The following is a 25,554-nucleotide window of genomic DNA, read 5'->3' as shown; positions in this document are numbered from 1 at the left end:
ACATTGTAACAGCACACAGTCACCTGTTGAGGGTGAAGGGATTTTTCGATCGCGAAATTCTGATTCTCAGTTCGCCAAAAGCGCCGATTTAGCTTATTGAGGAAGCCATCCAAATGAAAGGGGACTTCGTCACTAAATCAGACCATGCAATTCCCATCGGCCCAGCGGCCAACTGTGCAGTTTGAAAGTCCTAACGCAAACCGTTCAGAAATTATGACGATTTTATTTCATATAGTTCAACAATTGTCACCCTGTAACGTTGAGACCAACAGTTGTCACCCGGTAACTTTGAGACTGGAAGTGGTAAGCTGGTGTTACTCAAGAACGCTTTAAAGGCGACAAAGACGCCACTGTCAAAACCTCACTGCATTTGAAGAAGGTCGTGCAATACCGCTACGAGAAGCGGCATGTTCCTTCTGTGATACTGCAGAAAGGTAGCCAAACACTTTCGCCTATATATACTGGCATCTCTCCTCGATTCTGGTCCATCTATGTGAAACAAAGTATTCTTGAACCTCGTGTAACGTCTGTCATTCGTGTCATGCTGGTACACAGATGTTACAATGCACATGTGCAGAGATTCAAAATACTACTTTCTGGAAGCTGTGAACAGAAACAAACCGTCGAATGCCGATATGAATCATTTAAAACTGGCGTGCACAGAGAAGTATGAGAAGTATTGTACAAGAAAGTGGTTGCAAGAAGTTTTCCTCCACCTAAAAGTGTTACCTCTTTACTCTGCCGATTGGATGTAAATAAGTACACTTTGACAGCCGAATCTTAAAAGGAAGTGAAATATAAATTTCAACTGTGTACTATAGTTCTGTTGGTTCAAGCTATCACATGAAGAAAGACCAGTCTTTCGAATAATGCGCTGTACCTTTGCAATTTTCTTTTTTTTTTTAAATTGAAACTTAAATTTGTATGCGAAGATTCAAGCAACGATATCTTTGTACACTTTTTTAAATTAAGAAGTGTTATTAAAAATGAAGTCTCAGAGTGCTTTGAATATGATGCTTCAAACGCAACCATTTTAAAAATAGATTTGTAGGTAATGAAGTAATGACTATAATTGAATCGGTTATTATGAAAAGACCATTAAGTCCATAAAACATGATTTTGAGATATTCAAAGGAAACTTTTTTGTACTTCAATGGTAGAAGATATGAAGTACTTGGACTTTTATACTCTGGTGTACCTGTAAACCATTAAATCTACGTCTTCAAACCATCATTTTTTGTTTTCACATTCTCCAAATTAATTTTTTTTTATCTTGGACTCATGACGTTTTTGAACCAAATTGAAATTAATAATAGTACAGCTATAGAATTTTGAGAATTAATTAATAAACACAAATTACAAATAGCATCTTAACATAATCATTACAGATAAACATTGTTGCAACATTTTCTGTAGGTTTCATACATTTTAATCTTCTTCAGCTGTTGTAGGCCAAATGAATAAACCAATACAAAGGTTTTGTGATCCTCTGGGAGGTACTGTTACAGTTTACTGTTATATCAAACTTCCTGGCAGATTAAAACTGTGTGCCCGACCGAGACTCGAACTCGGGACCTTTGCCTTTTGCAGGCAAGTGCTCTACCAACTGAGCTACCGAAGCACGACTCACGCCCGGTACTCACAGCTTTACTTCTGCCAGTACCTCGTCACCTACCTTCCAAACTTTACAGAAGCTCTCCTGCGAACCTTGCAGAACTAGCACTCCTGGAAGAAAGGATATTGCGCAGACATGGCTTAGCCACAGCCTGGGGGATGTTTCCAGAATGAGATTTTCTCTCTGCAGCGGAGTGTGCGCTGATATGAAACTTCCTGGCAGATTAAAACTGTGTGCCCGACCGAGACTCGAACTCGGGACCTTTGCCTTTCGCGGGCAAGTGCTCTACCAACTGAGCTACCGAAGCACGACTCACGCCCGGTACTCACAGCTTTACTTCTGCCAGTAAAGTTTGGAAGGTAGGAGACGAGGTATTGGCAGAAGTAAAGCTGTGAGTACGGGGCGTCAGTCGTGTTTCGGTAGCTCAGTTGGTAAAGCACTTGCTCGCGAAAGGCAAAGGTCCCGAGTTTGAGTCTCGGTCAGGCACACAGTTTTAATCTGCCAGGAAGTTTCATATCAGCGCGCACTCCGCTGCAGAGTGAAAATCTCATTCGATTTTTAAATCGTTTATCTTAACTTTGGTTATAGGACATTTCACTCCGTGTGCTAAGGTTGTCGGAGGCTGACATTTCCTAGGGGTTTTAAAAGTCTGAAAGAGATTTGTGTCAGTCCATCAATGAATGATCGGGCTACTAATACCCCTGGGTTGTGGCTGTCATACTCAAACATATTGTACTGTGAAACACTGACGTTGACTTTCATTGAATTGTTTTTTCCCATTGTTTCTAAATTCTGGGAATTGCATTTAGAAATATCTGGTCACCTGTCCTTATAGTTCTTGTTATCCTCAAGGTAGTTGACAATGAATGAATTCTTTTTATTGGCAGAATGAAGAGTAAGTACAATATATTCTTTCACAGTGTAAACTCTATCAGATTGTCGTAACTTTCTTTGTTTTGTCGTAAATTTCTTACTATACGCCCAAACACCCTATCACAATGTAGGAAAGATTGCCCCCGGATAGGAAAATATTGAAAGATTTTTCAAACATACCACTTGCAGTATTGTTTTGTCCTTTGTAGTTAATGTACGCTTCTCCTCATAATCTATCCTTCTTTATTATGAAGTGTTTGAATTTATCAGAATACTGTATGCCTTTCGTCTTGTTATGGGGTTATGGCTGTTATTCACTTGAGTCCATGCTCTCTTTTCTGATTAAATTGTCACTACTATTGAAAGATTAGACAACAGCCACACAAGATTTGTATTACAATGTGGTGCCAACAATATATCATGAAATCGGTACTGGTAAAATTTGATTGTTGTTAATGTAGGGACATAAGCCATAGGTTACTTCCGGTGATTTAAAAAAATATTACATAAAACTAATGAGAAGATGTAGTATGAGAACGTCATGAGTCCTAGACTCATGACGTTTTAATACCAACTAAAATTTTTGGCAACGATTTGCTTGGCTTTAAAGGCAGAAACTCATGACGCTCTCGACACAGATGCATGCTTCTACAGATGGAGACTGCAAAAGAACTGAAATCTGAATTTGTGAAGAATTGGACTCATGACATTTTCATAATAACTGATTCAATTAAACTGTTTGATCTATCCACCGTGCTGATTACTAAAGTGACGGAAAAAATTGCAACACCGAGAATGGGCTGGCGACCTAAATGAATGTTGGTAGACGTGTTTCTACATCTGAAAGATGACGTCTGTTCGCATTTCTCGCCAGTCGCGCAAGAGTGGCGCTAATAGCGCCATTACGAAAATGCAAATTAGGTTTGCTTTAAATACACGTAGTACTGGAGGTGAGCGTTAGTCACCTTTGAGATACGTAGTTGTGTGTCGATATTAGGAATGCCTTTGAGGTAACAAACACGTCATTATCAACAGTTCACTGCATTTGAAAGAGGTTGTGTAATAAGACTACGGGAAGCAGGCTGTACGATCGCTAGAAGACTGGGCTCCGGACGACCACGTGGCATTAGCGAGAGGGATGAACACTGTGCTCAGCATACGGCTGTGAAGCATCGTACTGCATCTACAGCAGCAGTTTCAGCATCAGTTGGCATCGAAGTGACACAACGAAATGTTACACATCGTTTACTACAAGGACAGCTCTGAGCCAGACGGCCTGTAGCGTGCATTCCATTGACCCTAAACCATCGCCATTTACGACTTCAGTGGTATCAAGCGCGAACTCATTTGCGGGCAGGGTGAATGTCTGTTATGTTTTCTGATGAAATCTGGTTCTGCCTTGGCGCTAGTCAGGGTCGTGTGTCGGTTAGGTATAGGTTAGTTGAGAGCTCGTAACAAACCTGTCTGTGTGCTAGACAAATGATAGTCGTATGATATTAGCGCAGTTGAGGGCCTGCAGCCAACCTGTCTGCCTGTTGGATACACTGGACCTACTTCTGGAGTTACGGTCTGGAGTGAAAGTTCGTATGACAGCAGGGCAGTTGAGAGACTGCAACCAACCTGTCTGCGTGCAAGTCACACTGGACCAACATCAGGAAATTATGGTCTGGGGTGAGATTTTGTACGACAGCAGGAGTACTATCGTGGTTATCCTATGCACCTTGCATAAAGCTCGCCTACATACCGCTTTTGTAGCCCAACGATCTATATAGAGTGTCGACATGTTGCCTTGACCTGTTCGATCAAGAGATCTGTCTTCATTCGAGCACATATGGGACGGCATCGGGTGACAACTCCATCGTCGTCCCCAAACAGCATTAACCGTCCCTGCGTTGACCGACCAAGTGCAACCGGCATGAAACTCCATCCCACAAAACGATATCCGGCAACTGTACTACACAATGCATGCACGTTTGAGTGCATGTATTCAACATTCTGGTGGTTACACTGATTATTAATGCATAGTACTAGCACAACAATTGCAATGGCTTATCTCGCGCTTATTTCAGCCTGTGATTTTGTAGTGCTAATCACATAAGTATGTTACCTAGGGAAATGTATTCCCGAAATTTCATTACTCTACATTCATTACTTTTTGGTGTTGCTATTTTTTCCGTCAGTGTATAATCCTAAGTTTTACGTAATTTATGAACAGTTTTAACTATTGCTGCATTTATTGTCTATGTGATTAAGGGAAATACCAGTAAAAAAAAGTGCGATCATTCTACTGCAAACGTCGTACGTCTCACGCAGAGGTCATGTGACTATAATAAGAGAGATTGGGACATGCAGAGCCATATAGATAGTCTCTTTTTCCGCGATCGGAAGGTCGAAGGAAAAGAATAGGACATCGATGATACTGGTAATAACGAACTCCCCCCCACGTGATGTTTAATGAACCCCCTAGTTTGTGTGTAGAAGTACTGCACTACTCCCTGTTTATCACTCGCACGTATCTGAAGCCGTCGGAGACAGACCGTGCCTTTGAACGTTGAGCGTTTCGACTCTTGACGTCATAGCGTTGAAAAAGCACACTGGGGAGGTTCTCCGAACGCGCAGGGCAATACCTAGCATGTCAGACATTTTGACGTGCGTTTAAAGCAGGCTAATGAGATGAAGAAGGCCACCTACTTCAGATGACGTCATCTCTCTTCAGCACAGACTCGCGAGACGCTATTTTGTTTCAACTGAAGCTTATGTGTACCTATGCCGCTTCTAGGCACCAGCAGATTGTGGGTCTTTTGAAAAGCCGTCGTTAATTGTACGATTTGTTCTAATAAAACGAGGAGAAACTGTAACTTGCATACTGTGAAAGGCAACCGAATATTGAGGGTGCATCAAAACCGCATTGTTCTTGATACAATTAGTTAAAATTAAATATCAGTTAAGAGCGATTAAAGCTTTGAGGCGGGGGTGAGATAGAAAGTATAGTTCTACTTCATCTGTGGTAGGTGTAACGTAAGAAGTGACACAGTTTAATAGTATAATAAATTATGTGTTGCTGGTTCGCATCCCGCTGTCTCCATATATGCCGGCCATGGTGGCCGAGCGGTTCTAGGCGCTTCAGTCCGGAATCGCGCGACTACTACGCTCGCAGGTTCGAATCCTGCCTCGGGTGTGAATGTGTCTGATGTCCTTGGGTTAGTTAGGTTTAAGTAGTTCTAAGTTCTAAGGGACTGCTGACCTCAGACGTTAAGTCCGATAGTGCTCGGAGCCATTTTCTCCACACACCCACACCCACACACACACACACACACACACACACACACACACACATATATATATATATATATATATATATATATATATATATATATATATTACAGCAGAAGAAAGCTTGCATTAATTGCAATAAGATAACTTACACTTTCTTGTTCCAACTTTTGTATTTCACACGTTATAAAGACTCTTCTACTGAATAGGAACAGTGAACATATGAGAATGACGTTAGGATTTTACAAAAATGTGAGAATGATGAACTAATTTTTATCTCATGTGAGGAACTACTACAAATTTACACTTCGCTACTTGTAATGGAACCTTTATCAATCGATGTTCTTATTGACTGGACAAGCCGGACCACTTCTTTCGTTTTTCTCTTATACCGTATTCATGAATATTGAAAGTTTTATTTATGTGTCCTACGGACGGAATAACATCTAGTATATGGGCAAGGATGGAAATATGTTTTGTCGCGTATGTTTCGCGAATGAATAGCGTGAAGTATTGAGAGTGCATAGCTAATGGTATAATGTTGCACATGGTGTGCCAGTGAAGTATGCTAGGAAGCAGGAGGAACTGCATTTTTGTGATAAAGGTAGTGTGGACTTCGTGAGTAGCACCACAGAAGCTTCTGGAAAGAGCCGAGATCAGGAGGTCATCGCGCGATCATGTGCGACGCGCGTCATGCGAGCCTATATAAGCGGCATCGCCGGCGCTGCTGGGGATTCGGATTCCGATTCCGATCTCAGTCTGCCTCAGACGCTGAACTTGCGTTACTGTGCTCCCGGGACGGGTCGGGTTCGATTCCCGGCCGGATTGGGGGATTTTCTCTGCCCGGGGTCTGGCTGTTTGTGTTGTCCTCATCATTTCATCATCATCATCATTCCTGACAGTGGCTATATTTGACTGTATAAAAATTGGACTGTGAATAAATTGGGACTTTGTACGGGTGCCGACGACTGCTCATTTGAGAGCCTTACAAACCAAACATCATCATCATATCGGGACGGGATTTCGTTTCTAGTGGCACTTAGCTGCACAGAGTACATGCAGGATTGCACAACATCGTCAGTGCGTTAGTGCCTCGTAGAATTCGACAGTAGTTTCCAGTGATACTTCGTTGTTCGGTCTCTGTTATTCTTCAGAGTTCCTCGTCCTTTTTCCCGCCGAGTTTCCTTAACTGAAAATATTCCAGGTTGTATTCTCGGGCAACAGGTCTACGTACTGGACGAGCCGCTTTACAACTCGAGACAGCGTCAGCTCCTTTCCTGATTGTCTAGCAGGACATGCCGTTTCAATAGAGCTAACGTAGAATTTTACGCCTGTTCATTTTTTAAAATAATGTGATTTGCCAGTCAGTTACAATTAACTGCCGCTGAAGCGCACTGCGATCGCCTATACCACGAGAGGCACACATACCGTGTCCACTAGCTGCATCGTTTTTGATCGTTCAGCAGTACGATGAACTCGGCATGCTCAACTTTGACTTTCGAAAGCACGCTCCGCGTGTCGGTGGCTTAAAGTGTACCGAACTTTCGATAGTCAGTCTGTGTAGGCCTACGCTGCGCGCAGCGCAAGTACCTGATCGTAGAAGGACCTTGTGCTCGCCGTAGCGCCTCTAGCGGACTGCAGCTGACCACTGTTGGGTGGGAGAGGATGCGGCGAGTTGTGCAGCCAGCTATCCCCACCACTCAGACGTGTCTGCTTTCAGTAGGGGGTGGGGGGTAGGGGGGAGGGAAGGGGGGGGGGGCAATAGGGCACGGAGAGCTGATATCACGAATTAAGCCGACAAGCGGCAAGGTCGCGCCAGCAGTGGTCTCTTCAACAATAGCCTGGGAGCCGACTGCGCACTAGCGCTCAAAGTGACCAGTAGTAGCAGGATTGGTACTGTGATATAATTCTATCGAAGTCCCCGCCCTTTTTATAAATCCAAACCTATTGTTTTAGATCAAAACTTCTTCGTTCACGATTATCTAAATTTAAATTCTACGTAATAAAATTTGGTTCTTACGCAACAACAAAGACACTTTCGGCCGCTACATAAAATTGCTTCAAACCAACTATCTCTTTCCATATCGACCCTTTTACTTGTGTTTACTTTATTAGCTTTCTTAACGCAGTTCAAGTTTTCGTACTTGGTTCGGCTTTTAGAAAATATCCCCAGGTTTAATAATGTATACTGAAAGTCAGGATCACCTCTTTCTTGCAGTGAAGTAATACGTTTTGTGGGTGATAGCTGCCACAAACTAATCTTGGAAAGCTTCGTAGGAGAGCAAATTTCATCTTGGTTTTGAGCCTTTTATAGAAACGTCTTTTCACGTAAGTGATGTACTTCAGTCGAAGCATGACATCAAGCTACCTCCATTCTGGTAACTAGTTTCCTTCAAAACAGATTTTTGATTACTCTTAATTAAAACATCGACAGACACATAGTTAATTTCTTAATAGACTCTATCACCAGAAAAACGACGCACCACACATTGGCAAAAAATTGATATATTTAAGTGATAACCTTAGCAGTTAAGTCCCATAAGATTTCACACACATTTAAACATTTTTTAGTTGAGGTGACGGTTGAAAATTTTCCGTCACAGCTGCAACTTCGTCCGCTTACGCTAAATCGCAAATGCCTTGCAAATATGTTTTCTGCGCCGAACTATCAAGATGTCCAGAATTATCCATTAAATTAATTCGTACTGTCAATAATTCAGTTTTACGTGGTTTAGTCTTGATCTGTTCTCTCTGTACAACGGTGCTGATATATTTTCGATAGAGTATGTGCATCGGGTTACGTTTGTGCGTGCGTACTGTTATGGTAGATCTCCTGCCATCATTAGAGATACAAATCTCCCTAACTAAATAATACAGTCAGTGTACACGTTTCTCAAAGCTGCAATCAGCAGTACACTTCAATTATTTCTTTGCGTGCTTTTCACGCCGGAAGGTGACTTATCAGCTGGAGATGCTGTTCATCACTTTATGTACGACGTGAATTCGTTATGTCTTTAAATTAAACATTTCTAAATAGAAAGATTAGACGAACTGACCGATCCAAGCATACTCACGGCACGTATCTTAACTATTTATTAGTTACATACATCTGGTAAAGGTCACGCTATGAGGATATTACTAGTTAGTACCTCCACAGAATTCAGTCAAATGTTCGTTTATTATCACGTTGCGCAAAGTGAGCTATTGCCACCCATCTCTCATGTTCCACAATAAAAATTTGCCTACTATCCGGAGTTCAAAGAGAAGGAGAAGCTTACACAGTCTTCCTACGATAACTGTGAGAGTAGCTAAAAAACGCTTTGACACAGATAACATGCTTTTTTCAGTATGGACCTGTATTGTTTCGAACTGGGTTGAAGGTGGCAACCCTGAAACAGCAAAATACTTCATCGCGTCGAACTCCTGTTATCTTTTTATATTCACCGTCAAGAGAGCCCGTACGATAGATTGTAACAGGAGGAGGGAAGGGGCTAGATCTGAGGGCCTGGAGCATTTTTAATATTTAGGAAGACAAATGACGACTTGTAAATAGCCGTGAAAAAGTTTCGAATCCGATCCGATTAAAAACCTGAGTAATACCCACTTTTAAATCATTTTCTTGAAAGAGAAATACCTGATGCGTTTTACCCTTTCCTTTCTCTGAGAGCTAGGGAGCAGTGGCGTGGATTACCACCTCCCCTCCGCAGCGCCCAGGTATGAGAGCCATGATGAACGTTAATAAACAAACATTACTCACAGTTTCGTTTTCTTATACAGCTTTTCTTATTTATAAAGATAAATATGTCTACAGGGGTTGGTCGTTTGAGACTCTGCTGATGGGGACTCACCTTTGTAAAGTAAAGAGTAAATTGTTGATAGATGTCAGTTTCTAACGACTATCAGGTTTGGAAACTTTGGTCGAAGAGTCGTAGAGCAATATCTCGAAAGCATACGGTAGAACTAGCTGGTGACTTTGAACTACCGATTATCGACTGCTAAAACTCTGCATACATTACCAGTGATAGCGACGTGCAGCTTTGCGAAGTAATTGAGAAAACACTGTCTAACATCTTGTAAGCTACCAATACTTTTTTTCGAAATACTACAGTTAATTTAGTTTCCAGACAATCGGATCTATCGGAGGGAGACAACTTGCAAACAGGTCACGCCCGGCAGAGGGTGAAACCGTGTGCCTATCGCCCGAAACCTGCCTGAAATTAATTGCCACAGAAAATTAGTAACTGTTGTTGACAAGCATCGTCTGCAATAAATGACAACTTCTATTAATCTGGTTTATTAATCTTCAACCAAGAGAAAGCATCTAACCAAATGGTCCTCATCCAGTGTGACACAACTAACAAGCCAAAATAAGTATGTTCCAAAGAAGCCACACTTCAGTCACGTTTGTTCAGTATTACTGAGAATACAAATATAGTAAGACGGCTGTCACGACCGGATGACAAAGCTGCTGGTATACCCTTCGGGATGTCAGGTCGTGGTCCAAGAAACTTTTCCGTCCCTGACGTTTCGTCTAGGACTGTGCTGGACATCTTCAGAGACGCTCCTGCGCTGAATCTTGCCGACTGACTGGTCGGACGTCCGAGAGCGACCTATATACTGCAGGAAAGGGCGCGTGGTCGAAGTAACACGTGATGAGCAGAGAATATCCTTGTCAAAGATAAAACTATCGATTGTCGTCTTGTCAAAGATAAAATATACTAGCGATTCTGCAGAGCTACTGTCCATATGTCGCAAGGTTCATTGCCTCTTCGTTTCTATTAAAATTATCCTGGTGATTATAGATTTCAATGGCTTTTCTGCATAGTCAATTTTATCTACAACGTCAAATTATTAACCACGACTATGTAGAGGAGCCATTGAAATTTATAAGCATCAGATTATTTTAATAGAAAAGAGGAGGCAACGAAACTTAGCGACATATGGACAGTAGCTCTGCAGAATCGCTAGCGCCTCTGAAGATGTCCAGCGCAGTCCTAGACGAAACGTCAGGAATGGTAAAGTTTGTTGGACCACGACCTCACATCCCGAAAGGCTTACCAGCAACAAATACAGTAAGATCACGTGTAAATTATTTCGTATGCTGCTGCTCATACTGACAATGAGTATTTACACGAATCGTGTAAGTTGACATCTGGTTCACCAATTTATTTGACTGTAAAGTACAATCTCAATCTCATTTATTCACTGTTGATAGCGCTCTCGGTTAGTAGACCTTCATCAGACAGCTGTTGTAGGTAAAAGGGATCATAAGGCAAAAAATAATAGCGTAATATCGGCACAAAATAGTAAAATGTGGAAAATGAGTTTGAATGTATCTGACATTTGCGGCTACAGTAGTGGGCATAGAGGTGATATCCAGTTACGCTAGTCAAATGCTGAGCAAAGGCCTAGTGAGTGAAGAACAGAGGTGTGATAGTTACAAAGGCTAAGCCACGCTTATTCATGTGGAATGTAACTGAATATAATGACACGTGTGCGTTACAAGTAAAACAATAATATAAGAATCCAGGAATGTTTTATAGTTTTAGAAGTAAAGGTGTTTAACAGTAAGATGTTTGTTAGTATGGCTATTTACCACATCGGTCGCAAATTTAGATAACAATAACGGGAAACAAAAAAAGCTCATAAATAATATTACCAACTTGGCTAACTACACACTTTTAAACTAAGAAACTACTCAGTATAATATTAAATATAGACATAAGACCTCATATCTAAATATGTCAGCCACTCAGTACCAGCCACTACATCGCTCAGTTTCCCTTCATCACCACCATCTTCTGCCTGCTGTTTTCCTTATAATCACTGACTCTCCCCTGCTAGCGGTTCTAGGCGCTCAGTTCGGAATCGCGGGACTGCTACGGTCGCAGGTTCGAATCCTGCCTCGGGCATGGATGTGTGTCATGTCCTTAGGTTCGTTAGGTTTAAGTAGTTCTAAGTTCTAGGGGACTGATGACCACAGATGTTAAGTCCCATAGTGCTCAGAGCCATTTGAACCATTTGACTCTCCCCTGGCCGTCAAGCTCGAACTACTATTTCCCTCGTCCCCCGTCGGCCCCCACTCCACTCACATCACTGCGGAACACACACACACACACACACACACACACACACCAAACAGGTTGGCGACGCTCACAAACTACACAGAAACAAATCAATAAACATGAACACCGTGATGAGCGCGAAACACATGAAACCATAGTTCTGCTTCGGTTGTGATCGGGCATGAATGTGTGTGTTCTCCTTAGCATAAGTTAGTTTAAGTTAGATTAAGTAGTATGCAAGCCAAGGGACCGATGACCTCAGCAATTTGGTCCTATAGAAACTTACCACAAATTAAATTAAATATGCTGTGAAATTTTATGATGTGAGGTGAGGAAGAAATACCGCCAACATAGTGTGAGAAGAGTGGTATCAAAACATGTGAAAAATTGCCAAGACTGAATGTCAAACAAGATTTCTTTCGAGTTCAGCTTCAGTTAAAAACGATGGGAAAAGCAGTGGTTTGCAGAATATCTAAAAAAGAGACGGAAAGCATTGTAAGTAAATTTCGCGCCAACTTCATAAGAAAATACAGTCTTCAACTATAAGACCAAAGTATTCAGTCATGTTATGTATCCATTTTTCCAGAATCACCACAGAAGGTGCTTTGTAAATAAAACCGAAACACGTCTGTTGTAAAATAGTCTAATTGCAATATGTTTAAGATGTAACTGCAGTAAGCTTAAAACGGAATAAACCACTAATAAAATATGAAATGTAAGTAACAATTAGATGTTACTGGTATAACATCGAAAAAGTATGAAAATACTACCTACATTGCTGACACGGTGGGCATAACTTAACGTAAGCCAGAAAGAGATTGAATGTCGTCCAGTGGTCGTCATGGTGGACTAGGAGAGGCTGGACTCCACAGTTTCCACGGTGATGTCCATCAGCAGTAGTTGTCCGTGTGGCGTGCATAAGCCATACTGAGGTACAGATGTATGAAATATTGTATTGTGGTCGTCATGGCGATGTAGTCACAGTGAAGTAAGCCAAACACGTTTGCTTTACTCGCCTGAGATGATGGATGCTACTCTCTCCACAGTAATGTACATCGACAGTATTTGAATGAAGACGTCTTAAATGAAGGATGTAATTTCCATGAAGAGGCCTGTACTTGCTGATATTAGTAGTATATGCGATGGTATAGGACAAAACACCCAACATTTTGCGCAAAAGTTACAGCCTCCTTAAAACCGTATCTTTTTGCCGAAAGGCTGCAGCCACTTTCTTGCGGTCACTTTTTTGCGAAATCTTGGCAGTTTGAAGGAAGGGCGGTGGCTGAGGACAAACCCGCATCTTTTTGGTCAAAAGATGATGAGCACTTTTTGGCCGGCACTTTTTGGCGGACACGTTGCGGTGAGCACTTTTCTGGGAAATGTTGGCGACTTTCCGTAATGGCGATGCCTCTTTGCACCCGTACTTCTCGGCCAAAAGATGGCAGTCACTTTTTGGCGGCCGTTTTTTGCGAAATCTTGGCCACTTAAAGTAAGTGCGGCGTTTGACGACAAACCCGCATATATTTTACGAAAAGATGGCGAGCACTTTTTGTCAGCCACTTTTTCTACGGCCGCTTTTTGAGAGCACTTTTTGTCTGCATCTTGGATTCTATTTCTGCTGGTTTGATATACTACATGTGAAACACCATAGAATTATAGTAGTTTGTTAGGTAAAGTTCAAAATATCTTTTGCCTCTGATTCGCCCAATTTCCTGCGTTTGTAGGTCAAAAAATGAAATAGGTATTTTAGGCTACTTCAGCATCTTTCTCGCAATTCCATTTCATAGTTCGTTCATACTTCACAACAGGCACTCGAATTTCCATATTCGTAATTGCCACTTAACTATGGTGTGGTCGAGAATCTGCAAATGTCAAATCCATCATCCTTCTTTTAAAACCATCTATATGAAGCGTTCTACCCCGATGAACCATGGACCTTGCCGTTGTTGGGGAGGCTTGTGTGCCTAAGCGATACAGATGGCCGTACCGTAGGTGCAACCACATCGTAGGAGTATCTGTTGAGAGGCCAGACAAACGTGTGGTTCCTGAAGAGGGGCAGCAGCCTTTTCAGTAGTTGCAGGGGCAACTGTCTGGATGATTGACTGATGTGGCCTTGCAACACTAACCAAAACGGCCTTCCTGTGCTGGTACTGCGAACGGCTGAAAGCAAGGGGAAACTACAGCCGTAATTTTTCCCGAGGGCATGCAGCTTTAGTTTATGGTTAAATGATGACGTTGTCCTCTTGAGTAAAATATTCCGGAGGTAAAATAGTCCCCCATTCGGATCTCCGGGCGGGGACTCCTCAAAAGCACGTCGTTATCAGGAGAAATAAAACTGGAGTTCTACGGATCGGTGCGTGGAATGTCAGATCCCTTAATCGGGCAGGTAGGTTAGAAAATTTAAAAAGGGAAATGGATAGGTTGAAGCTAGATATAGTGTGAATTAGTGAAGTTCGGTGGCAGGAGGAACAAGACTTTTGGTCAGGTGAATACAGGGTTATAAATACAAAATCAAATAGGGGTAATGCAGGAGTAGGTTTAATAATGAATAAAAAATAGGAGTTCGGGTAAGCTACTACAAACAGCACAGTGAACGCATTATTGTGGCCAAGATAGACACGGAGCCCATGCCTACCACAGTAGTACAAATTTATATGCCAACTAGCTTTGCAGATGAAGAAATTTATGAAATGTATGATGAGATAAAAGAAATTATTCAGGTAGTAAAGGGAGACGAAAATTTAATGGTCATGGGTGACTGGAATTTGAGAGTAGGAAAATGGAGGGAAGGAAACATAGTGGATGAATATGGATTGGGGGAGAGAAATGAAAGAGGAAGCCGTCTGGTAGAATTTTGCACAGAGCATAACTTAATCATAGCTAACACTTGGTTCAAGAATCATAAAAGAAGGTTGTATACATGGAAGAATCCTGGAGATACTACAAGGTATCAGATAGATTATATAATGGTAAGACAGAGATTTAAGAACCAGGTTTTAAATTGTAAGACTTTTCCAGGGGCAGATGTGGACTCTGACCACTATCTATTGGTTATGAACTGTAGATTAAAACTGAAGAAACTGCAAAAATGTGGGAATTTAAGGAGATGGGACCTGGATAAACTGAAAGAACCAGATGTTGTACAGAGTTTCAGGGAGAGCATAAGGGAACAATTGACAGGAATGGGGGAAGGAAATACAGTAGAAGAAGAATTGGTAGCTCTGAGGGATGTAGTAGTGAAAGCAGCAGAGGATCAAGTAGGTAAAAAGACGAGGGCTAGTAGAATTCCTTGGGTAACAGAAGAAATATTGAATTTAGTTGATGAAAGGAGAGAATATAAAAACGCAGTAAATGAAACAGGCAAAAAGGAATACAAATGTCTTAAAAATGAGATCGACAGGAGGTGCAAAATGGGTAAGCAGGGATGGCTAGAGGACAAATGTAAGGATGTAGAGGCTTATCTCACTAGGGGTAAGATAGATACTGCCTACAGGAAAATTAAAGAGACCTTTGGAGAAAAGAGAACCACTTGTATGAATATCTAGAGCTCAGATGGAAACCCAGCTCTATGCAAAGAAGGGAAAGCAGAAAGATGGAAGGAGTATATAGAGGGTCTAGACAAGGGCGATGTACTTGAGGACTATATTATGGAAATGGAAGAGGATGTAGATGAAGATGAAATGGGAGATACAATACTGCGTAAAGAGTTTGACAGAGCACTGAAAGACCTGAGTCGAAACAAGGCCCCAGGAGTAGACAACATTCCATTGGAACTACTGACGGCCTTGGGAGAGCCAGTCCTGACAAAACTCTACCATGTGGTGAGCAAGATGTATGAGACAGGCGAAATTCCCTCAGACTTCAAGAAGAATATAATAATTCCAATCCCAAACAAAGCAGGTGTTGACAGATGTGAAAATTACCGAACTATCAGTTTAATAAGTCACAGCTGCAAAATACTAACGCGAATTCTTCGCAGACGAATGGAAAAACTGGTAGAAGCCGACCTCGGGGAAGATCAGCTGGATTCCGTAGAAATGTTGGAACACGTGAAGCAATACTGACCCTACGACTTATCTTAGAAGAAAGATTAAGGAAAGGCAAACCTACATTCCTAGCATTTTTAGACTTAGAGAAAGCTTTTGACGATGTTGACTGGAATACTCTCTTTCAAATTCTAAAGGTGGCAGGGGTAAAATACAGGCAGCGAAAGGCTATTTACATTTTGTACAGAAACCAGATGGCAGTTATAAGAGTCGAGGGGCATGAAAGGGAAGCAGCAGTTGGGAAGGGAGTGAGACAGGGTTGTAGCCTGTCCCCGATGTTATTCAATCTGTATATTGAACAAGAAGTAAGGGAAACAAAAGAATAGTTCGTTGTAGGTATTAAAGTGCACGGAGAAGAAATAAAAACGTTCAGGTTCGCCGATGACATTGTAATTCTGTCAGAGACTGCAAAGGACTTGGAAGAGCAGTTGAACGGAATGGACAGTGTCTTGAAAGGAGGATATAAGATGAACACCAACAAAAGCAAAACGAGGATAATGGAATGTAGTCGAATTTAGTCGGATGATACTGAGGAAATTAGATTAGGAAATGAGACACTTAAAGTAGTAAAGGAGTTTTGCTGTTTGGGGAGTAAAATAACTGATGATGGTCGAAGTAGAGAGGATATAAAATGTAGACTGGCAATGGCAAGGAAAGCGTTTCTGAAGAAGAGAAATTTATTGACATCCAGTATAGATTTAAGTGTCAGGAAGTCGTTTCTGAAATTATTTGTATGGAGTGTAGTCATGTATGGAAGTGAAACATGGACGACAAATAGTTTGGACAAGAAGAGAATAGAAGCTTTAGAAATGTGGTGCCACAGAAGAATGCTGAAGATTAGATGGGTAGATCACATAACTAATGAGGAGGTATTGAATAGAATTGGGGAGAAGAGGAGTTAGTGGCACAACTTGACAGGAAGAAGGGACCGGTTGGTAGGACATGTTCTGAGGCATCAAGGGATCAATTTAGCATTGGAGGGCAGCGTGGAGGGTAAAAATCGTAGAGGGTGACCAAGAGATGAATACACTAAGCAGATTCAGAAGGATGTTGGTTGCAATAAGTACTGGGAGATGAAGAAGCTTGCACAGGATAGAGTAGCATGGAGAGCTACATCAAACCAGTCTCAGGACTGAAGACAACAACAAGAACATGAAGCGTCGCCAGTATATGGACTTCCTACAACGTTACCGTTAAATCCTCTTCCCACGTGATTATCATCCTTAAAAAGCGGCCAGCCATTTTCAGAGGGTAAAGTACTTCATTTTATTTTCTTTCCAACTTCCCGTTGTTATGAAATTTCCCTCGAATCTTGTGTCATCGTCCAGAGAAGACGTTAGGTGATACAAAACTGTTGAAGAAACGCCTGGATGGTCTACCTTGTAGATAGTCTGTCCTCTTTTCTTGACAATTGCTGCACTCCATACTTGACTTGGAAAATTGTCAACTAGTTTCACACTTGATTTGGCTTCATAGGCAGTGTAGTCTGAACCGTCTTAATGTGTCGCATTATTATTAAACCAGCCATCACCAACTCTGACGTCTATTTCTACATCTTTGTTTGGCAACTTCAAATTATTTTTAGTCTTCTCGTTTAGAGGGAAAGACTGCCACCGTCAACTTTCCATCTTGTTCATCTTTATTACAGCATTGCTAGAAGCACAGTTACATTCGCACCACCAAAATCTATCACAAAATCGTTTTCATCGTTTGTAAATCCCTTATAGTGACTTGCAGATTTTAAACTTTATCATGCTCTGGGAAAAATAACGGATAGCTTGGTTCATATATGATAGGACTGCCAAAGTGCAAATGACCACCTAGTTCAAAGAGATTTGGCTTAAATGAGGCGATAATGTTCGTTTACCTATGAAAATGATCAGAGTCCTTTACAAACATGAGGTCTGCTAAATTAAAATGGACTTCGATTTTATCGAAAGGAATCGTTTTCGGCAGCTGTACTGCAACAGCGTTTATTGCGAGCTCCCCACTTTGATTCTCCGTGAAACACAGCCGCCCGATACTGAGCTCTCTATCAAAATACAGCTTATGGCGTGTGCTCTGTATTTGGCTTAATCTTCAAATTATCAGCATTGAATGGCTGTTGACTCTGTCTATAGTTCTCTAAATTATCTTGACTGTGTTGGCCTATGGGAATAGTCAAAGTGTTAATGACACGGTTTTTCTCAAAGTACCGTCTGTTGCTTTCACATGTAACAACTGGAGTTAAAAATGTCGAGTGAAAACCAATGAGTCCTACTTTTGTTAACACACTTCGTATAGGTACGTTCAATCTTTTTTCTAAGATCGAAGACTTACCACTGAGTTCAAAAACTGTATTCATTTACAATAATAAATGACGACTCAATTGGAGGCAAAAATCAGAATTCGTGAAAAGAAACAGAAAAAGGAACATGGTGAACTTTCGCCTAATTCTATTCGATGTGCAACAATAGGCCCAAGTGACGATGGAAAACAACGTTAATGATGACAATTATATCTTAGCTACAGGATTGTTAAACTGTAAGTAAATTAACCACCTACATGTTTCCTCTAGAAGTTTAGATCAGCTGAAATATCAAGAATTTATGAAAGTGAAGATAAACACAAAGAAAAAATTACTACTTTTATTAGCACCATTGATGAAATTATTCCACTACATGAATGTAAAGATAAATCCATTGTTGTTTTTGAGGATTTCATTCTTGAAAATCAAGATATAGGCAGAGAATACTTTACCAGAGGACGACATAAGAACATTTACTGCTTCTATCTAGCGCAATCGTACTCAAATATTCCCAAGCAGTTGCTGAGAGATAACTTTAATTTGCTGAACATTTTTAGGCAAGATGAAACAAATTTAAAGAACATCTACAACGAATTTGTGGAGATTTGAAGTGGAACGACTTTAGAGAATTTTGGAGTAATTCTTCGAACAAGGATTTTGTCCTCATAACTATCGATATGACTCGGAAAGGGCATTCAGGCAAATAGAGAGATAAAATTAAACCGTTTATCAGATTTTAATGGTACAAGATCCATTAAAAAATTACACCGATTTTATTCCCCCTTGCTATTGTGTGGGTTATCAAGACCTAGCCACTTCACATCAACTTTATCATCTTTCTTTTTGAACACTTTTTCCACGAGACAAACATTTGGGTGTTTCGTCTACTGTAATTCCTGCACATAGAAGCTTCCTTTAATTTCGCTACCACTCATACCCTTCAGCTTATTTGTAGGATTTGTGTTGCTGACATCAATGACTTCAAATAATTCAGTAGACCAATTTGCTGTACAACCTTTCTCGAACAAGCCCTTCATTTTGCTGATTCTCACTTTATCACCTGGCACGTACTTGGGTGATTCACCTCTGAGTTCAAACATTTTTTGCTGTAGCGAATTAGTTACATCTACAGGTTTCATGACTATTGAGCTACGCACACTATTGTTGTAATTGTATATCAACTTTGGCAGTAGGTCGAGCCGCCTGTTATTACCTTGAAGTGCAAACCATTTCCACATTTTTTCCTTGAGTGTTCTGTTAAACCGTTCGACGACTGACGTCTTAATCTCTGAAAACGTAGAGTAGTGATTTATGTTTTCATGCTTCATCATCTCTCTAAAGAGATGTTGTAGAATTCTTTACCGTTATCTGTCTACAACTTTTTCGGCTACCTTTCTGCCAATACACGTTTGAAAGCGCTTGTAACGTTTTCACCAGATTAATCTTTAACAGGAAATTTTGAAAACACGTCTATCACAGCCAACAAATAACGCAAATTCTTATTGATTTTGGATGTGTTCATTAGGTTACCAGATTTCAACTCACCCACGTCTGCTTGCCACGAATCGTCTATACCAAATGCTATAACATCTTTTCTTGGGAAGTTCTTTCTCACCGGTTTGAGCAGCTCGTTCCTAATTTCTTCTCGAACATTCTCAGTCTAACACTTCACCTTTTTTTTTACAAACTTGCTCTTCTTACCCTTACATTCTGCACAATTGCCCTCGATTCTGGCTCGACCATTTTTTGTAGTAGCTGTCTGAGGGTGAACAGCAGCTGTAAAATTTTGCACCTAAAGCACCAAATTTTTCTCGTCGTCATTCATTTATAATTAACTTTGCATCTTCCTCTCTAGCGCATCAATTCTGCCTTTCTTGTTATTTATCTCTTTACTCATATAATCATCGAAAAATTTCTCAAAGTCTTTTTTGCTGTAGTATTCAGTAAGGTCAGCTTTGCTCGCATAATTATTCAATAGTGTGAGAATACTTGTGTGTTAAGACTTGGTAACAAGATTATTTAATTGGTTTTCTAGATATCTTTCGGTAACTACATCATGGCCGTCTATAGCGTCTTGTACATTTACATCTGTTACCTTTGAATTCAATATAACCTTTCGTTATTTTAAAAACTCTATTTAATTCCTTTCGAAATTGTACAGCCTCACCTTCGATTTTCTAAGTTAAATCTCCCAAGTCAGCTTTACAAGCAGTTGATTTTAGTGCTTATAAAATTGCTTGATTTTTGAAGCTGATTCCCCCAAGTCAGCTTTACTAGCAGTCGATTCTAGTTGCTTAATCAAGTCATCTTCATCTTGCTTTGTCTTGTTCCCAAATATATCCATTTATTATACCGAGAATTTTATCAAACTACCACCCGTCTGTAAACAGCTTGTAAGAGGTCCATGATTAAGGAATTTGTTGCTAGCGCACTCGAGCAGATGTGATATCGATGGATTGCTCACGTGCTGGCTGTGATATGTAAGCTGTAAGAGAATCTCAGACCAGAAAAAGCAAGGGCAATCACCATATTACCAATATTAAACCCTTTATTGAATGAGCATACTTTATGATTTATCACACTGTAATACCATTTCTTGATATTTATATGACCACTTATGCGATTATATCTATGTGACTACTTACTGATGATGATCGTATTTTATCTCGGCAAGTGGCCGACAAGGTAAGGTTAGCAGGTCGCTTTTGTTGTCGTTATGTATCAGACCGTGCACATTTTCTATTTTTTGTGTCTGTATGATTGTTTTCCTATCGAAAGTAGAATTTTTCTCTGTATGCACTATGGAATCTTTAAGATGTAAGAAACACCAGTTGACTTTGACATTTTTGCCCTATGATATCTCATTATCGTGACTATTCTACATTTTTTGCTACTACATTATGATACTGTGTACATTTTCGCACTTGAAAACTGTGTTTTTGACTTAATACGTTTTCTGTCATGCTATGCTGTATGGTTAGTTATATCACTAGAAATAAGTTTTTATTTAAAGGGTATATGATTTTGATGCAAAATATTAATCCATATTCGTAATTTTCAGAAAGGAATATCATGTAAAAGAATTAAATTATACAACCACAGTGGTTTACTATGAAATGGAAATTTTACCATCAGAATGAAATGCAATACCTTGTCATGAAGAGTAAATGGATAAAAATTAACAAGCATTAACAAGAATATACTATACACACTGTATAATAGCAGTCTTAACTAGTTATTTTTCTTTCAGAATACGAGGCGATTGATACAAGCTCTCAGACAGAACTACATATGTTAATTTTAGTGATGAAATATGCTAGAAGTAAGAAACTGTATACTATATGAAGTAATGAATGATAATGAATACATATGTGAAGAATTTGATAATATGAATAACGAAGTTTTTCTTTGCGGATGATGATAATGATGAAGTTTATATATTTTCTATTAGTTAAGTAATGCAATGTAGTTATTTAAGTATTTCTTGCAGTTCCTTTTGACAGTATGTCTTATGTCGCATAGTATAATGACTAAAAGTTTTAAGAAAGACAGCTAGAGTACATACATATTAATTACACATTTCATTACCTGTTAATTCGAAGTTTACTACTTTTCAGCGTAATATACATTTTTTTCTTTCAGGTCAATAATCCATTCTGTAATTTTCAGGGGGGAAGCTTTTCATGATATTAATATGCTTTAAGCAGTTAGTTATTAAACCTGTTTTAGTACTTGCATTTTTTGTACCCAGTTGTGTGTATCATTCATGAATGTGATCACATATACTCTACTTGTTTCATAACCTGATACAGGTGACTCATGACGAATGACGTTAATAATCCTTATTTCCAGCAGTAAGTCAAAAACAAATATTTTCATGCCCAAGCAATTGATTATCGATCCCAATGGACTGCGTTGCTAGCACAATTTTTTTTTTATTACCAGTCCCAACTATTACCCATGTACAACCAAATAATGCCACCAGTTTAAGATATATTTCTAGTCCTAAATATAATGCAAATTTTTCTGATGTATTGATTCCCTTATGTCTATGTATTATTGAACTACAGACCTTGAGTAATAGATACAATGTCTTACATTTTAAATATGCCTTATGTCAGTTGCATGATATCATATATAAACACTAGCAGCTTGATGCTACATGCAATAACACTTGTTTTGAACGATGACTTCTGAATAATACTGATGATTACTGTAATGAGATGACTTATGCATAACTGAATGCCAATGATTGCTGTAATGAGATGACATGATGCCCATAATTACTGTAATGAGATGAGTTATGAATGATGTTTTGTAATACTATATAAATGCTATGCCAATGATTACTGTAATGGGATGACTTATGCGTAAATACTAGGCCAATAATTACTGTATTAAGATGACTTATGAATAATGTTTGGTAATACTCCATACACTCTACATAAATGTTTAGTAAGATGACTTATGGTGCCAATAATTAGTGTAGTAAGATGACTTATGAATAATGTTCTGTAATATTCCATACCTAGTACATAAATTTTTATTTAGTAAATGGCCTATGTGTGCCAATAATTATTCAGATCGGTTGATACACTAGTGTAATTCTGAATGATGACTAGCATAAGACTTAATGTATCCTTCACCTTCTGACCTAATTACCAGCAATGACTGCAATAACTGTACTATATTTGGTTTGTGCACTCATTCTACATTGACATAAGAGTATGGATTCTACAAGAATGTGGTGTTGACATATCAAGCTATCCACCATCTTGAACGATGGAGATGTCATTGTGGTCCTACTGTTTGGTGTACCTAATGTACTACCAAAATGATAACATACGATATTAATGACAAAACTCTACCATCTGGTGAGCAAGATGTATGAGACAGGAGAAATAACCACAGACGTCAAGAAGAATATAATAATTCCAATCCTAAAGAAAGCAGGTGTCGACAGATGTGAAAATTATCGAACTATCAGTTTAATAAGTCACAGCTGCACAATACTAACGCGAATTCTTTACAGGCGAATGGAAAAACTGGTAGAAGCGGACCTCGGGGAAGATCAGTTTGGATTCCGTAGAAATGTTGGAACCCGTGAGGCAATACTAACCTTACGACTTATCTTAGAAGAAAGATTAACAAAAGGCAAACCTACGTTTCTAGCATTTGTAGACTTAGAGAAAGCTTTTTACAACGTTAACTGGAATACTCTCTTTCAAATTCTGAAGGTGGCAGGGGTAAAATACAGGGAACGAAACGCTATTTACAATTTGTACAGAAACCAGATGGCAATTATAAGAGTCGAGGGGCGTGAAAGGGAAGCAGTAGTTGGGAAAGGAGTGAGACAGGGTTGTAGCCTGTCCCCGATGTTATTCAATCTGTATATTGAGCAAGCAGTAAAGGAAACAAAAGAAAATTTCGGAGTAGATATTAAAGTCCATGGAGAAGAAATAAAAACGTTGAGGTTCGCCGATGACATTGTAATTCTGTCAGAGACAGCAAAGGACTTGGAAGAGCAGTTGAACGGAATGGACAGTGTCTTGAAAGGAGGATATAAGATGAACATCAACAAAAGCAAAACGAGGATGATGGAATGTAGTCGAATTAAGTCTGGTGATGCTGAGGGAATTATATTTGGAAATGAGACACTTACATTAGTAAAGGGGTTTTGCTATTTGGGGAGCAAAATAACTGATCATGGTCGAAGTAGAGAGGATATAAAATGTAGACTGGCAATGGCAAGGTAATCGTTTCTGAAGAAGAGAAATTTGTTAACATCGAGTATAGATTTAAGTGTCAGGAAGTCGTTTCTGAAAGTATTTGTATGGAGTGTAGCCATGTATGGAAGTGAAACATGGACGATAACCAGTTTGGACAAGAAGAGAATAGAAGCTTTCGAAATGTGGTGCTACAGAAGAATGCTGAAGATAAGGTGGGTAGATCACGTAACTAATGAGGAGGTATTGAATAGGATTGGGGAGAAGAGAAGTTTGTGGCACAACTTGACTAGAAGAAGGGATCGGTTCGTAGGACATGTTTTGAGGCATCAAGGGATCACAAATTTAGCATTGGAGGGCAGAGTGGAGGGTAAAAATCGTAGAGGGAGACGAAGAGATGAATACACTAAGCAGATTCAGAAGAATGTAGGTTGCAGTAGGTACTGGGAGATGAAGAAGCTTGCACAGGATAGAGTAGCATGGAGAGCTGCATCAAACCAGTCTCAGGACTGAAGACCACAACAACAACAACAACAACGATATTAATACAAGATTTCAGTGCCTTGGCTACACTGATGAACACTTCAGGGAAGAGAACTTCAGATTGTCTCACTTGGTGTTGTGCATCTGTTGAAAGATACGGACTTTTAGTGCAGCTATGTGCAACTCACTGTGCTACAACCATGATGCTATCCTTCCCAATCCTTTCCTAGTTCTTATAAATTGCTAAAGACTTTTGTAGTGTCTATGCACTTTATTTCATCTCTTAATGTGATCAGTTCCTGTAAAAGTGGTAAAGTTTTATACAGTACGTGTGCACTTTATGTCATTTGTTAATATATTTTGTACTCATTGCGTATACACTTTGTAATTTCTTAATATGTTCTGTACTCAGTGCGTGTACACTCTATTTCATTTCTTAACATATCCTGTACCTGTATTATTTATCACTAATGTTATATATATGTATATACTCTGTGACTGTAGACTTAGTAACTAAATAGATTATAGAAAAATTTGTTAGTAATCGCAAGTCCAATTGACTCAACATCGTTGCCAAAGTTTTGCCTCCCTCCAGTGTATGGTTATGTAAGAGGTTCATGATTAAGGAATTTGCTGCAAGCGCACTCGAGCAGATGTAATTTCGATGGATTGCTTATGGGCTGCCTGCGATAAGTAAGCTGTAAGAGAATCTGAGACTAGAGAGCAGTTTTGTATGCAGTAGGAACTGTGTGGCAGTAGGGGTAAGTAGTAGCTAGCGTCGCGTGTATGGAGTTGGCTGGGCCGGTCGTGGGGGAGCGATGGCGGTGCCTGAGCATTGTAGTATAAGGTGAAACCAAAATCGCACATATGTAGTATTGTTATATCAAGTCCCATGTAAATGTTTTAAAAAATCTCTTAATAATAATCTTTCTCATAAAAGTAACTTTTGACAATCATTCAGCTCAATTTAAAGAATTTACTTATTTCTCCAATCCATGGCCATCCCCATTATTGTAAACAAAAATCAGTTGTTTCCTTTTATACATGACAAATCTATCGCCCAGCAATGCACTGAGCTGTGCCAGAAAAATTTCTTATAGGAGCAGATATATATGCGCTATCCGGTGACCTTATTGTTATAAGAATTTTCAATTTGTTCAGAATGCATTTTCAGGGCCATGACGCA

General features: G+C 39.8%; 1 protein-coding gene across 3 annotated transcripts in view; it reads right to left on the bottom strand.

The window, feature by feature from the left end:
* The window catches only part of LOC124795172 (probable cytochrome P450 301a1, mitochondrial), a 230,169-nt gene extending 222,750 nt beyond the window's left edge, over positions 1–7,419 (bottom strand). For 2 of the 3 annotated variants that reach the window (XM_047259069.1, XM_047259067.1), the window contains exon 1: positions 7,352–7,419. The gene's annotated coding sequence lies outside the window, so the exon portion shown is untranslated. The remainder of the gene's footprint in view (positions 1–7,351) is intronic. The other variant, XM_047259068.1, reaches the window with a different exon arrangement.
* Between the last annotated feature and the right edge of the window lie 18,135 nt (positions 7,420–25,554).

Source organism: Schistocerca piceifrons, chromosome 4 (genome assembly GCF_021461385.2).
Source record: "Schistocerca piceifrons isolate TAMUIC-IGC-003096 chromosome 4, iqSchPice1.1, whole genome shotgun sequence".
NCBI lineage: Eukaryota > Metazoa > Arthropoda > Insecta > Orthoptera > Acrididae > Schistocerca > Schistocerca piceifrons.
The sequence above is the reverse complement of the archived record's forward strand: the minus strand, read 5'-3'. Positions and strand labels throughout refer to the sequence as shown.